The following is a 16,717-nucleotide window of genomic DNA, read 5'->3' on the forward strand; positions in this document are numbered from 1 at the left end:
GACTGAGCAATGGGGGGGGGGGGGGGGGGGCTTCCTACATGGGCTGTTTATGGCGGACTTGCAGTTCAAGTCAATTGTCAACATGATTTATGGAGATGTGGGCCATCTCCACAGTGCCTCCTCAATCTTCCCTGACGAATGGCTCCCATCAACCCGTGTAGTGGCCGTTTGTTTCCTTTGCGAGCCAATTTTCAGGCAGACAGATGAGTTTAATCTGCCATGTTTTCTCCTGCTGGCAATTTTATCCCCGCATTCTAATTTTGTGCGTCGGGGAAGTTGCGGGACTGGCCAATTGTGTCAGGGAAGTTGCGGGACTGGCCAATTCCAAACCACATGTTTTACCCTTCCAACTAATCCTTCTAATACCTTTAATGGTTCTGCTTTTCATCTTGCAAAACAAATCGGAGATTGCTCCAGTATAGGCAGGAACTGTCAAATGCTCAAGTCATTGTCATGAGGAAGAACAAGATTTCTTTATCTGCATGCTGGTTGGTTGTCTGAAGAGAAACGTTGTTGGTGCCATCAGTCGTAGAATTTCTTTCTCAAATGACCCGCTCGACCGGAAGCGCGCAATGACCGGGAGAGGTAGGAATTTCTGCGGAACGGCGTGGCGGCCCGGTCGGCACGGTAATGAAGGTGTAGTGTCCAAACACTTAATGTCTGTTTGGATGACACGCACCACTTATTGGCCCAATCATCTGCGCTCGCTCGGCAGCACCACTTGATTAATGCGACTGTCAGGATAAAAGGCTGCGCATATTAGCAAGGTGATTACCCCGCCTGGGAAACTCTTTGGAAAACAACAGAAAGCCTATGCAATCAACACGCTAACTTTTGCAAACTTTCCCTATTTAAGTTTTCTAATTGCACCCACCACCTACCCACGAAAAAGAAATGAGGGTCTCCGGTGAGCAATCAGCTTCATTTTTTGCTCAGACTCTCGCACAGATTAAGCTAAATTAACGACGGGGAGCGGAAAGTGGTGACCTGAACAAAAATAGAAAAGAAAAACAGAACAATGGAAGAGCAGCCAGACAAAGGTTCATTGTGGATGGACTAAATGAGAGGACAACCTGTCATCTTTTTTACTGCGGAGATGCTGCAGGAAAAAGGGAGGGAAAAAAATGCTAATGAGGACAACACAGCACCTCACGTCATGTCCTGGTGTGGATTTCTAAAAGGTTGGAACCTTCTTAGGACTATACATCCCAATAATGCAGATGAATTCAGCCTCAGGACAGCGCAGACTGCCAGGAAACTTCAAATAAATAAAAACGAAAGAAGAACTGAAATATTTGTCTCAAAGTCTTGGCCCCGGCTGTCCCCATGAAGATTTTCTTCCCCGTGCTTGTGGGGTTGTTGCCCAGGTAACACAAAACCATAAACATCCATTTTAAATTCAGAAGACTGGCAATTGTCCAGAGGTGTGAATATTTGTCTTAAGTTCGGGATGCCCAAAGTCAGTAACAATGTTGAAGCGAGGGGGCGGAGCTTAATGTGGTCTTTCTTATGGAAAAGTAGAGCTTTACCGCCGTGGAAAATCCTTCCACAGAAATTGAGTATCCACAATCCCAAGTCAATATAAATCATATAGCTTCACCAAAATGATAGTGAGTCAAACTGAATCGAATTGAATCTTTCAAGTAGTGAAATCCTGTCACAGACTCAAGATCATCACCTTGGAAAAAAGTCACAAGAATGCCTCTCCCCCTCTCCGGTCGGGATACTCCTTAATGTCGGATTCTCACGCTGCAATGAGCTGGACAAAGAAAAAGTAAAAAGAAGGCCGCTGTGCTTTGTGATCTGCACCGGGAGATTTCAGGTTGCATGGGAGGAAAGCACAGAAATAAATGCCCTTCTTCACAGTAAGACTTTATCAGCGAGTCAAATGGATGCCAAACACTGGCAATCCCAATTTCATGGCCACAAACAAACAGAGACGCTCAGCGGGAGCGCCCCGTTGTGTTTGCCGCTCGCTCTCGCAGCGTGATTCGTGTCGACACGCTCGGCAGACGCACCTTGAGGATGTCGCGCGGGGGTCACGAGAGGAGGACGCTCGCCCGGCGGGAACGCCGCCAAGCAGACCAGAGCGAGGAAGCGAAGACGACAAGCCAGCCGTGACATTTGGCGCCGAGCGTTCCTTTCTTGACTGCCGTTGCGATAAACAAGCTGAGAGTGCCAGTGGAGTGATGAGGTCCCGTCTGACAAGTTGATCCCACCTCAGCAAATTAGATCATGGCTTTTTTTTGTGTGTCGCAGCTGTTTAACCTCCACGCCTCCGAGGCCTTTGGGACCAGTCCACCGGTGTGAAAGGGGAAGCGCAAAACAGAGCAGAGAAAGCTCTTTCAAAAAGTTTCAGATCTCAAGTCAGGGCAGAATTACCCACAATTCCATCGACAACACGTACGGTATAACTCCCACGCCTCGTCGACACGCTCTGATGTGATGCGTACGAGCAGCGAGACAAAGTCCAATGTCTGGCAGGCGTGTGTTTGTTCTGTTGCAGAGTGAAGGAGAAGATGAAGAGGAGATGTCAGGATTGATAGCCAGCTGATCTAAACTTCATTGATTTTTCACGTGTTCTTTGTAGCCTGTACAGAAAGGACTCGCTGGGAAGCTTGTCAGAGTGGATGAGACTGATGAGGAGAACGGCAGGCGAGGAAAAAAAAAAAAAAATTCTCTCCGCCCCCACACCTTCCACACAGCAAACACATTTCCCCTGTTTAAACAAGAGGACAGCGCTTCTCCTCGCGGACACACGGAGGTGTTTGTGCAGCGCAGAACTGGCGTAATTGGCCTCCATGCCCGCAGGTCCGCTCGGCGAGTGTTTGACCCATCAGCCTATTTAAGGCGCATGTACGCCTACTGAGTCTCCAAAATTTCAAAGCAGACTAAGAACTGATGTCACCTGGAAAGCTATGCTGCCTTTCAATTATTCATTTGCTCCGAGAGCTGATTGAGAAGCAATCTCTTAAGCTTGCCTCACATTGTGACACGGCACACTGGAGGAACCTGCTAGAACTGGAAATTGACTTCGGAACCGTCACAAAAGCAGACAATTTTTTTTAAGTTTTCACTGGAGTTCTGCACAAGGTGCGTTCAATGACTACTCACACGGTCGGAAAACTAAATAATAACACCGACAAGTACGTGAGAGAGCACATTGCAGGGAATACGTGGATGCGTGCAATAATTCATTCGCCTAACTTTTTCTGTCTTCTCAGTGGTATTTTTAGCAAGTGTAGAAAATGAAAACAGGTTAAAACCCCGACTCCCAAGCAAAGTTAGTTCAAGAATAAAATGACATTTAGTTTTTCTTATAAAGGTTTGAAAAAGCAAAAATAAAATCGTCTTTCTGTGTGTTTTACATAGAGTAATAGGATAAAAAGTGTACGTTTTGGGATAGTCCAGCACGCATTATTTGCTTTCACATTGATTCCTATGGGAAACGTTGCTTCTACTTACTAACGTTTCTACTTACAAACCCGATCGTGGAACCAATTAAGTTCATACGTAGAGACATAATTTCCTGTGGTTTTTAGCAATGTCTGTATTTCCTGCGGGGTTCCTCAAGGCTCAGTCTTAGGGAGATGCACTGAGCAAATTTGAATGCGAATATTTTAGCATAATCGTGTCAGAAGTGGGACACGTTGTCCTGAGGCCGTGCACGGTGTGCCCTTGGGACACAGTGAAGACTCAACCGTGACCAGTCGCCTGATGAGTGAACTGACTGCCTGTGTAATGTATGCCATGTTTTTTTGGAATATACTGCATATTATTCATTAGAAGCGTAACCTTGAAGACGGAAGACAAGGACGCTCAGCTTGCGTGACATCGTAAAGAGAAAGGACTTCCTTGACTCTCTTTCCGAGGGCCGGATGACATGAGTTGTCATGTTTCATGTTGACAAGAGTGCGATGGGTTATTTTTCCGCAAGGAACAAAAGAGTCCACCTACTGACAATAAAGTACAGCTCCCGTTGCGGGTGAGGCAGTTGTGTAGAGTATGACGTGATGAGGAATGAATGTCACACCAAGAAGTGAACGGTAAGATGAGCTTCTGGGCTTTCGACACATCTTAATTTTTCTAGATACATTTTTTTAGTGCTCCGTGCCAGTCCAAGCTTCTTTTCAACTTCTACCAACCTCGAAGAACAATACCAGATCTTTTCAGGCATGGTTTCTTTTGTGGGTAGACATATCTACATTTATGAACCCCGCCTGGAAATGTCCCTACAAGGCTCCTTTGAACCATAGTCACATAATTCCTGTGTCTTTTCAGACATATTCAAACATAAACCCTCTGCAGGGATCCAGGCACCATGTGTTAACATCTGTTTATCTTCTTCCAACATTGGCAATGTTCACGCTCCCTAAATCCACAGGACTGCCACCTACTGCCTGGAGAGCGTGTGATAGGTCGGCATTTTTTTAAAACAGACTCGTTCGGCTATGTACTCTAATTTACAGCAGCATTTATCTCAAAGGGAGGTTTTGGGGAAGGTTGGGGGGGGCTTGTGATTCAGACACAAGGTCGGGATACGTGGATGTCCGCTGGGTTGGAAATGAGTCGGGCACACCACACGTAGGGTCGGGTGGGTGGGAGTGAGGGGACTTTTATCCTTGGTTGTCACGAAAGTCATCGTTAAATCATCTTTACTGCAATGGCAACATTTCTGGCACCTCGGCTGCCAAGTGTCTTTGTCACACTGATGATGATTATGAGATGCATAGAGAGGATTTTTTTTTTCATTAAGATCTTGTTGAATTGAAATGGTTGATTTATGTCAGCAAATGTCCTCAATCTGCTTATCAGTTTGATAACCGCATGAATATTGTATTAAATAGCATTATTTTCATTTTGTTTTTAGTTGGTCTCATGTGGAATCGATGACATTTTGTTTTGTTTTGTTTTGTTTTTTGCGGCTAATATGGAGCAGCCATCCAAAGATGAGCTTACTAATCGGATAGGCCTGCATATAAAATGAACACATTTATGTGGCGTAGCTTACTGACTTTTGAATTCTGTCAACATGACATCTTTTATATTTACCCCAACAAACAGTCGATCCCCCCCCCCCACTTAGCTCTGCGTAGATCAATCCTCAGCCTATTTAGCTAATTGTTGGCACTTGGGAGCCGTGTGGTAATTCATCCCAGAGGTGTGTGAGTGTGTGGGGGGGGGGGGTCAGATGAGACGCGAGGGGTGGGCGCCGCAATCTGTCACTGGGTCGATTGTATCGGCACGTGGAAGTCTGCATGTCTCAACGTGTGTTTATCAGAATTCTGCAGCTCGGAGAAGGAAGATGAGAATGAAGAGGAGGCTTATTTGTCCCGTTGATGGACGGCACTATTAGTATTATTATTACTTAGTTGGCATTATCATATTTTAAAAAGTGGCTAATTTTGGTTTTCCAAGCCCTGCAGGTATTCGAGAACATATCACAAACTTAGACAAAGGTTGTTGTGAGCAATTAGCCACTGACCCAGAATCAGCTTGAGCCACATGTCACCGTGTAATTCAGAAAAATTCTTGCTTTGACAATAAAATGTTTTAGTGCCATTGAAATTGTCAACCCAAATAAATGTGTGAATGTCTCATATTTTATATAGTGCTACACAACAAATGAGTGAATAACTAGTTTTCAAAACAGAGACGAAGAAAAACGGTTCAAATATTTCCAAAAATATGAATGCTCATAAAACTTGCTAGCAATATCACTATTTTTTAAAAGTGAAAACAATTTGTGATTTTAGTATTGACATGAATTTGCGGGCCACATAAAATGATGTGGCAGGCCGAATCTGGCTGTCGGGCCTTGAGTTTGACATTTGTGCTTTAGTGCGTAAATCAATAGCAAAGCTGACTTAAGAGACTGCAGATCAATTGGAGTGAAAAGGAGGCAAACAAAAGCGCAACTTCTTTTCACCTGAGAGGTGTACGCATCCATTTTTTGGGCGCACACTAAAATAAGCCAAGGAAATTGGACCAATTTGAATGGTTAATGGAAAACACATTAAAGAAGCCTCTCTGACTTCCGAGTTACTCGGCACACTCTCCATTTAACGTAATTACATGTTAGCGGTGCGGCAGCCGACTTGTTCTTTTCAAACGTTGCTTTTCACACTTGACATTAACTGTGATGCCTGCAAAATGCTCGGTGGGAAGTTTAGCCTCGGATGACTCCCATGTTAATGATAAGATTCTGGAACAATCGCTAAGTGTCTGAAAAATGGAGACGTTAAAAAAATGTGTGCCTGGATGTCTATGTCAGGTTGTTGAGTATGTTACATACATTCCGAGCCGCAGAACTCAAGTTGACTCTATTGAAGTGGACGTACAGCACCGAGGTGTTCCTATTACAGCTTTGCAGCTATGGGACTTTGCAGATGATTATATTTGTCCTTATGCGGCGGGTGCATGTCAAAGCGACAGGTGGTGCTACAAAAAAAAATCACCGGAAGCTTATCTTGATTGATGAAAACACAATATTTATCAGATGTCTGGTAGTGATTGTAGAAAATTTCTACCACTAGTATTGAAGGATTAATAAAGCAGGACAGCCTACCAAATTTCATATTGTTCCAAGAAATTGGTCGCAGAAGCTAAATAAAACACTGCATGTTCTGATCTGTAAGGTTTTGTTTGTCCTCCTGGTCAAGGTTGTTTTTCGTTCCGTTTGATATTAAATTGAATTTTAAATGAAAGTTTTAGTGTGCAATTGTGAAATAATTTGGCCTTGAATTTGAAGAGCTACTTTCTAGGTCATGTTGCCTCGCTCGAGGTCACCGCAATCCATAATGTGAGATGATCGTGATGATGAAGAGGCAAATCAGGAGTATTCCTCTTGTTATGATGAAAGAATGAAAAGGTAGCGTAACATTTATCCTGACAGACAAGGGAGGGGGGGTGCAGCAATACGGATAATTACGTTTCTACCTTTCTCCGCCAGTTGCATTCATTGTCGTAATTAATTTCATTATTTCCGGCGCTGGCTGTTGAGAGCAGATTAGTTCTGTCGGAGTCGTGGGGATAAACACGGCGTAATTGCTTATTGCTCTCAGAGGCCGCCGCAGATTATAGCTAAGCTAATGAATGAGAAAATATCCAATCACCTCCAACACCGCCGAGCCTCCACCGGCCGCTTTGTTTGCTCCCCTTTTGTTCCGCTACACGGGAAGTTTGACTTCTGGCTGAAAAACTCTTTAAAGTGACACCCCGTTGAACAAGAAGTCAAACCCGAGAGAGACAGACAAATGTATTGGGACACCCACGGGATATAACATCATGAAAAAGTAGAGCTGTTCCAGCTTGTTTTTACTCTTTGGGGAAATATGATGTTGGATTAGTTTTGGGGCAACAAACCCAGCACACAATAAATTAAATTTATTTAAAGTTAATTTCCACTCATGGCAGTACTGTGACATTGTTGTTGTCAGGTACAAGAGTATTTTGAATCTCTACCCGCAGTGGCCAAAATGTCGGGCTGATGTACGTTTGACACAGCGGCTGAATAACCCACTAAAAACGAGGGCACTGGAAAATGGATGCCTCTATGGTTTTGTGCTGGAGCAAAGTTGCTGAAAACATTGCAATCTTGTTTCTGCCAAGGGGAGTCTGGCACATGAGCTTCATCCACTCTCAAATCCAATCCACATTCTCACTTTCCCGCCGTCAAGCAGCATCCACGTGGGCCGGCGTGCACCCGACCAGAAATTCCCTCTGATGGAGCAGAGGGCTCTGCCGGGAACGCTAACGCTAAAGCTAATCAGGTCAGACAGCTGCGTATTAGCCGTGCATCGTGTGCTCTGACGCACCGTGTGGTGTGCGTACCTGGACCTGCAGGCATGGGGAGGAGATTCAGGAGTGGAAAGCTTCACAAATATAACCCGCGGGCTCTCTAGGCCTTGACGTTGAAACTTTTTGCAAGCTACGACAGCTCATAAGGTAGTACACGATGCACCTTGAATTTAACGATCGTTAGCCCCCTGGGAAAAAAAATCCTCCTGACTTCCAGTTTTTATTCTGAGACGATGAAAATCTTAATGCCGGTTTAAGACATTTGTCCATGAGCTAACATGGTTATTTTCTTATTTCTGTAAAAATTCATTCAATAATGGCAAGCTCTCGTGGAGCTTTCCCGCTGACACTCAAAGATTAGATATCACGTCTGACTTTCTGCACTTCCCCATCTTAGAATCTGAGCAGGTGTCAGTTCTGTGAGTATAAAGGTGTCACATTATGCCGCCACGCCACGCCACGGAGGAATGAGTCGCGAGGTAATTTTCCCCGGAGTAAGACCCAGAAGTGTCACATCCTCACAGATTTGGCCTGAAGATCGATCGGACGATCAATGATGTTTTTGCTCTGACTTTCTGAGACTTGTCAAACATTCCCAGACGTCAGATGTGTGAATCCTTCTACTCTAACTTGATTGCTGTGACTTTGGGAGCTCACGTATGCAACGGAGGTGTCACATTAGTGACAAGAATTTGGAACTGCTAAGGCTGGCCACGTTCACAGAATATTGCTTTTTTTTCTTTTTTCCTACTCACCTAAAGAAGGCACAAATTACATTGGCATTATTGGAACAGATTTTGGTTTTGCTTCCCCTTTCTGGGACTTTATTTCTCCTGATATAATCTCTTGATGCTTTGAATTGGTTTCAACATGTTTTTAACATGCAGTCGCATTTTTGCTGTTTGGATCAGAAACGCAATACCAAATGGCAAATTTAGCAACACTGACTCGGTAAAAAGACTTTGCAGCCTTTATATTGGTGCAACATGGGCATGCACACTGATCTGTTGAAGCTGCTAAAAAAATTGAGGGGGGGGGGGGGGTCATACCAAATCCAATCGGCCACCTTTAAGGATGTAGCCCAAAAGTAATTTCCTCTTGTTGTGCATCAGTCATCGTGCAGGATGGAGGTCAAAAGACCTTCACGCTTCCTTCCTTTGACACAACAGCACGTCAGGGTCAGGATCCAGTCAGAGAGTGTGTTTTTGTCTAAATAATGCCTTTGTGGAGGTGGTTGATAGATGTTCTCCTCCACACGAATTGTTTTTACACCTGGAGTGTTTGATGTGGAGGACGTCCGAGTCTACCTATGCCATTTGAACTTTAACCCTTACAAGCTCCTTTTTTTTTTTACTCAGAATCTATTGCGCGAGTGGAAAATGTAGACTAAATGTATCAAAGACCTTTAGATAGGGTTTGTTTGAAGTTGGTAAAGTGGTTGGGGGTTGGAGGTGTAGACAGTCAGACGGTGTCATTGTTGAAACCCCATGGAACAATTTCCTCCTGTGATCACTGGCTCAGGACGAGTCCTAACACACTCAAAGCGATATGAATCTGCTGGTTAGACAGCGCCGCCTTTGGATAGGACCCCTCTCCGTGCCCAGCGCCTCAGCCCCCGACCGCATGCCAAATGTGTAACCAAGCGTGCGTGCTGTCTTCTAATTGTTATTCTATTGACTCTGCCGAGTGACTCGGGCCGACCCGCTGATGCGTGCGCCGGCGACCGAGACGTGACGTCCATTCAAGGGTGGATGTTTGCCTGCATTCCCTGAGGGACACACGACAACAGTTTAGTTATTTATTGACTTAATGGACGGTTGCTGTAGCGTGTTCCAGATATTCGACGTGCTTACGTTGAGTGCCAGACGCAACCCCCGACTTTCATGCCACCCTGATGGCGGTGGGGGTGGGAGGGCCAGAGCACCGGGCGAAGACCCTTTTGGAATCTGAGCTCGGTAGCCCTTTCAATAACTGAATCGACAGCACGAGTATCAAAAAGACAATAATTCTTGAGAGTTTGACTGACAACTTGACGGTGGGGCTGAGGGGGGCTGTAATCCTGACCCCCCCCCGCCACAACCTCACTTGTGTTTGCTGTCAGAGTGAGTGAAGGCACTGGCGTGTCGAGTTGCAGGTTAATAAATATTGAAGGCGCATCCATAATGGAGCTGCTCACTCTGTTTGCTGTGCGTCAGTCACAACACGTAGCGAGGGAGCGACTTCAAAAGTCACTTTGCTCATTCAGATGTGGCGGCGCGAGCGGGGTCAAGAGAACCAAGAACAGTGGGTGGGGAGGGGCCAAGTATCAGAGTGCAGCGCTGCCGCTCCTCGGCTCCCGTCAGCTCATCAAGGCCGGGTCTCTGTCGGAATACAGCATCAAACGGCTCGGGGAGCCTTTTATCCCCAGCGCCGGCCACTCTTATTCCCCCTCCTCGTCTTAGCCGAGCATGGAAGTTTAACGTAGCGGAGTGAAAGTCAATATCCTGGCAGACACACACACACACACAACGACGACGACTACGACGACGAAAAGGTCACGTGGAGAAGGATCCTGAAAGAAACAGCTTGTCTGAGGCCAAGCCGCCCAGCAGGAAGTCACATGACGCCGCTTAATGTCACGGTTGACTCTCCCAACCTTGTGCCAAGAGCAATGGCTCACAATTAAAGCTTCTCGCCACCAATTACAGAAAAGGTTGCCGATTTGGCCCAGTACTGTCCCTCAACACCACGACAACAAGGACGCGTTCCCACGTTTGTATTTCCATTTGAGATAACAGAGGTGGCACAACTATTCACGCTAAAGTAACAGATACCGTAAAATGACACCCGTAGAAGACCAAAGTAAAGTAACAAAATATTTGTACCTCTGCAAATTAGACACAAGAAGGTTTGCGGGCGCCCCCCCAAAGACACGGAGGAGTTCTTTGTACATCTCCGTGACATTTTTAATGTGGAGCAGCAGGGCAGAGAGCTGAGCTTCTTATCTGAGATGACACAGCGGCTTTAGTTCCTTTCCAGCATAACCTTCTTTCACGCCATCTCCTCATGGCACCGGTGATACAAGCCGAGCGCTACGTGGGCTCGCTAAGTGAGGGCAGGTTGTTTGCTTCCGACCCAAAGTGTTTCTATTATTTGGAGTTGCCCGCCAGACACACAAAATGAGGACTCAAATTTGCACTCGTGTATTCTGACCTGTGAATCACGACTAAAAAGATGTTCGCCTGGCCCGAGAGTGCACCAAATCACATGCTAGGTATTGTTTGATTATTTCATTTTAAAAGTCCTAAATGCGAGCACTTACTTTGTCTTTTAGGCGAGTAAAAGGAATGCTGCAATGTCAGCTTCTGTATCATATCTTGAATACATTAGCACCTGGTATACACTTGCATATTTCAGCTAATATTTAAATTAAACATCAGCAGCACTTAAGGACAACGCGAGCTTGTTTGCAATCATGCTTCAGCAGCTCATCTTATTGCATATTCATGTTTTAGCACATTCCTTGTGCATTAATTTAGCCGAGCGCCAGTTCCTTCGTTAGTCAGCATTATCCTTTCTCTTGCCACAGAATCGAAATTCTATTGTTCTGTCGCAGGCTAACATACGTATAAGATGGACAACCTAAGACAGGTGAGGAGAGAATAAGCAAAATGTGAGGTAAAATGATAAATGATCATCATCTTATCAGGTTAGTTGTTACGCTCAACTGGAGTGCCGAGGACCCAGGAGACAAGACACAGAGACTGAGGTTTTAGGGCAAAAATAAAATAGTTACTTTTCTCACCAAAGGTGATCCAAGGTGGATTTGAGGGAGGAGACACTGGTTTGACGTGGAGTTGAGCGCTGACCACAGAAGTTTAACGTGGAGGCCTCGAGCGCACCGTCTCTCTGGGGGTTTTGTAGACAGCCTCTGACGAGATGATCTGGAACAGCTTGTTTGATTGAGATGAGCCACACCTGTGCCAGCACAGGTGAGGCTGCTTTCAGGCTGAGGAGGAAGTGGATTGGCCTTTGCCCTTATTTGGCATGCAGAAGAGGAACTGGGGATGAGTAGTGAGCCATCTACATACAACTGATATGAGATCTTCAAATTTCAAATGGGCTCAAAGACTGACCCTTGAGGAACACCACAGACTATGCCAACAACCACAGAAAATTATTGGGACAGTCCCAAGATGCTTTCGCAATCAATGTACCCGACAGGCTAATTTAAACGCTCTCTTTAGGATGGAAACGAAAAAACCTCAGTCACTATTTTGCGCTATCATACAAAAGTGTCCCGGAGCGTCGCTCTTGTCATCTCGCACCTTATTGTTCATCAAATGCGCAAACCAAAGCGCTCTCTGCTCGCTAAACGTCCCCCGTGAGCTCATTAGCCTAGCCTGGTAGCTAGGGCTTTCCTTCCTTCACTCCTTGAAAAAGAGAAAGTTGTCGTGCTTTTGTTCTGTACTTTTCACTCTTTTGAACAAAAAAAAGCTCTGCACATTCCCTTTTATCCAAACTTTGTAGCGTCCAGTTTTTGCAGACTTCTGGGCCTGAACTATTAAAGAGGCATATTACATCATTGTGTGTACTGCCTTTTTCTGTTCACTCTGTTGCTTAGAGGCTTATAACATCTGAATAAAAAGATTAGCATTACGTTAGCAAACTGAAAAGCTAAGATGTCGTTGTTTTCGTTCCCTTTCCACACGTCTATTTTAAATGAAGCTTTTATGAGGAACTCGGGGAGGTGGCGATTTCTGGCGCAGTGACCTGACATACTACGACCTTAAAGGAAGTCTCAAGGGGAGGCGGACAGGACGGCACGCGTGAAAGTACCGTGTCCGTTCGACATCTTGCATATTAGCCCCAAACCAAAGTCCACAAGCTTGCGCCACACCACTGTATCCAATCTATTTGTACGGCGGATCAGCGCCTTTGTGCGGCAGACCCACAGGGACGTGTTTTTCAGATACACCTCCCCACATTTCCCCTCCTGTCCCCACTCCACCAAAACCAGACTTTCAAAGCTGCTCCATAAGCCTTTTAGCTTCAATTTGTTCTGCCAATTATTATTCTGTCACTGGGATGGAAGCCGCTGCTAGGGGGGGCCCCCATTCTGCCTTTTCTTCCGTGGGAGGGTTGGGCTTGCTCAGGCACCCGCCGACAGATTGACTTGGGTACTGAGCACAGACAAAGATGGCGGGGGAGGGAGGGAGGGAGGAAGAGGTCAGGGTGGTGACGGGGGTGTTGAAGAATGACACGCCACACACAAACAAAAAAAAAAGACATGTACCAGAGAGAGACGTATTGAAGTTAACTTCTTAAACCATCTGGCTGTTTACGAAAAAGTGTCAGGAACTAATCGAGTGCGATTTCATTTTTCTTCCAAAAGCGACACGTAGAACCAGGAAGAAAAAGATCCAAGTTAAGTTTCATCCACTCGGCTCCATGGTCTTCAATGTTTTTCGAGGGGGGTAGGAAATTGAATTTTCCATCACTTTAGTAAATCCAATATTTAAACACTTGCGAGTGTGTAATGAAAAGCAAGAAGGCGTGCACGCAGCCGCCTGTTCCTCTCTAATATATTCTCATTTCACTTCCAACATGCTCCATCGCCTCTCCGATATGATTCTCCCGAGGAGGAATGCGGCGTGGCCCGCTCTCTGGCGGCGCCGTTCATTCCGTGATTGCCTCTGCGAGACCCCTCGCCTTCTCCCCAAACACGGATCACATCTCCGTGACCGTCACCCAATCTTCCCCCGCCCGCCCGCCCGCCGCTGCCACAGCCTCATTTTTCAGTATTTTTCCAGCAATTTGGGAAACTAATTGCTGCTCCTCTGACTGACCATGGATGCAATTACATGGGAAGCTTCATTTTTTTATGCTCATGAATTCCTCCGCAGGCTTTATTAAATCCAGCCGCACACCGACACCGATGAGTACTTGGGCAGTATCGTTTTCCCGGGCACTTTGTGCTACAAAATTACAAAGTCTTAAGATATTTTAATGCATTTCTGTCCGTCTCTGTCCGTCCAGCCACGTAAACGGGATATTCCGAATGTTTCAGAAAGCGGAATTCTGACCTTAACCCGAATACTGAGTGCATGTAAAGGTAGTCACATTCTTTCCCCTACTACATTTATCTCCCGACCTGATTTCAACACCCCCCCCCCCCATCACTATCCTGCTGTCAATTACCACTCTCCAGCCCTCCTTCCTTCCTCTTCACTTCACTCCTCCCTCCGACTGCATTAGCAGGGGAGGGGGGAGGCCGTCCCGCTGATTCCATGGAGCAGGACAATTGGCGCTCAGGTCCGATTGGTCCCCCCACCCAGATAAGCTTCCATGTGGAACAAGAAGAGCATGCAGACGGAGGAGGCAGGCAGTCCAACAAACTTGCAGAAATGAGTGAGGACTGAAGGTGACTTTGCTCGGACGGGGGGGGAGAAGCTAGAGATACGAGACGAGCACACGGCGGAGGAGTTGTAGCGTAAGAATTAGGTAAGATGTTCACATTTGATGTCACACGTGAAAAATGACACTAGAGACCCGTTTGTCCTTTTACTCTTTACGCTTACTTTTCTACAATAGCTCGTTTGGATTTCAACTATGGGAAGTACGGGAGTTTGACTATTTCAGTACTTCTTTCAATTTCCAGAAAGACTGGAAGAGTCACAAATAAGAATCGAAAGTGTACAGTATTTGCCCTAAAATATTTTAAATGGCAGCGAGATGGCTTGTTTTACAAAATCCCCAATAAGGAACATGAAACTATGTGAATTCCTCCAGTATTCTCTTTTGACCAATCAGTGGGCAGAAGTCTTGCACTTTTTGGAAAGACGACTTTAGACTAGGTAGGCTTGGCCCTCATGCTGTTTTTGTCAGAAAGTGAAGGAGGAGTTCTCTGATGTTCTGGCGAGTCAAGATGCCAAGCGCGTGCATCTCCCTCCCATTGGGTACACATCAAAACTCCCGTAGGCATTCAGACCTCAAAGCTCAACCTGATTTCCTCTGATGACTCATACCTGGGGTTGAGCTCTGAAGCCTTTTTGGTTTCTTCCACGACGGACGGCAAACTCTCCGTGATGTGGTTTGACTTAATTTGAAGTGATGCGTGGCTCGGTTTGACTGACACTGATTGCAAACTCTCCCGCTTGATGTTTATGCCCGATGACATCATCCCCTCGCCCGGGACCGCAGCCAGTTTGTGTGATTTAATTTCCTCGTAAATGACAAGACTCCTTTTTACGGCGTTCTGCTGAGCGCTAAACGAACCAGCCGGTCTTTGAGCGAAAAGATACTTTTGTAAGGCCTCTCAAGTATGACATGCCAGCAAAAGTATTGAGACACAATGCACCTACTGGCAAGGTAATGGACTTCTTCAACATGATATCACACAAATGTCCAGTTGATGATTTTAACTCATTTTTTTCTTTTTTTTTAAATCACCGTATCCCCCAATGGCATATAAAGGAGATAGTTAGCTTGTGCTTGTTTTTATTTCTTTACATTGACATACGTTCCACAGCAAGCTGGTTGGGATCTGACGTGTAAAATTGATTGTGCCTAACAAATTGGCCATGACCCTTCAACTATCCAGTGGGGGGGCGGGAGCCCTTTTCACGGGTCCTCCCACTTTTAGAGCATTTTTCACGGCGTGGGGGGTTTCTTTTTGCATAGGAGGTGAAAGTATAGCGCAAAACACGACCACTGTGAAATTAACACTTGATTGCGCTTCACGTTCCCAAATTGTACGTTTTTGTGCCGCACACTGAGATGACTTTAGTGATCTCATCCAATTTCATGGCCAATCTCACTCAGGAGAGTGGAGACCTCCACCAAGGCACAACATCAGAATACATCCACATCCTCCTGGAAAGCATGGATAGCCACACGTTTTTAATAAAAAAAAAAAAAAAGTGTATATTAAATAATATAACATTTCTAATATAATTCTGCTATGAATAAATGAGAAAGAATTTCCCTGCTTTTATCAAGATTTGTAGCATAAGTGAACCAACGCTTTTGTATTTGAAATTTTACACAATTCTGCAACACACAAAAGATGCAAGTAGGACTAAATGTATCCTCGACTGTGCCGCAGATTTTTTTTTTTGTTATTATATTCCGTAACAGCAAGATGCCTGAAAAGTGTGTAAAAATGAGATTTAGTTGGTGGAGACGGCTTTGCGCTGACACATATTGATGAAGTCGTAGCCAGCCTATATAGACTGCCGGCATTATGTGCTGATGATGAAGTGTGTTGTTGCTGGTGCATTTAATGGAGCAGCAGGTGGAGCGGCGCTGAGGCTGTGCTCCATCATTCCCTGCCGGCAGATGCTTGCGCTTTCCCTGCATGGCCTCCTGCTTTATTTGCCCTTTTTACCATGTCAAACAAAACCCATTGGATTAAAAAAGTGACATCGCATGCGTACCGGAATGCGGTGGTAAAATTAAGCTTCTTCATATGATGCTCCACCCACCCCCGACCCCCATCTCCCCTTCATTTTACGGCAGCTGCTCATTTCTTAAACAAGTGGCCAGCAAGTTTAAGGCAGCAAGCATTGCCATCAAAAGCTGCAAAACGGCTGTGACCTCACAGAGGCGGAGTGGGAGCAAATTTGGCTTCTTTGTGGTGAGCAGCGAGGTTAAATGTCAGCCGTCCCGCCCGGCGCACACGCACAAAGCGGTCACGCCCCCCCCCGAAGGTCTGGGACAATGTGGAGCGAGCTGGCAGATAAAAAAAAGTCTGCAGACAGTGGCACAAAAGCCCCTGCTCTCACAAAAGCATCATGGAGTGCAGCAGTCTATTGGCTTCACAAAAGTGGGATAGGCCCAGCAGTCAAGAAGAAAAGTTCTCGTCTCCTCCCGCCACACCGTCTTTTAACCGCTTGCCACCTTCCGAGCAGATGCGCTGCATGACAAGTGCCAAGTC

At 45.7% G+C, this 16,717-nt stretch overlaps 1 protein-coding gene across 4 annotated transcripts in view; it reads left to right on the plus strand.

Moving 5' to 3' along the window:
• Window positions 1-16,717, plus strand: part of LOC147041442 (cadherin-20-like) — a 41,724-nt gene that overhangs the window by 17,198 nt on the left and 7,809 nt on the right. The window contains exon 1 of one of the 4 annotated variants that reach the window (XM_085939099.1): window positions 3,212-4,046. The exons of the other annotated variants lie outside the window; for them this stretch is intronic. The gene's annotated coding sequence lies outside the window, so the exon portion shown is untranslated. Of the gene's footprint in view, window positions 1-3,211; window positions 4,047-16,717 lie in introns of those variants that run through there. 4 annotated transcript variants of the gene reach the window in all.

The sequence above is a fragment of the Syngnathus leptorhynchus genome, chromosome 19, assembly GCF_054491065.1.
Source record: "Syngnathus leptorhynchus isolate UIUO chromosome 19, UIUO_Slep, whole genome shotgun sequence".
Taxonomy (NCBI): domain Eukaryota; kingdom Metazoa; phylum Chordata; class Actinopteri; order Syngnathiformes; family Syngnathidae; genus Syngnathus; species Syngnathus leptorhynchus.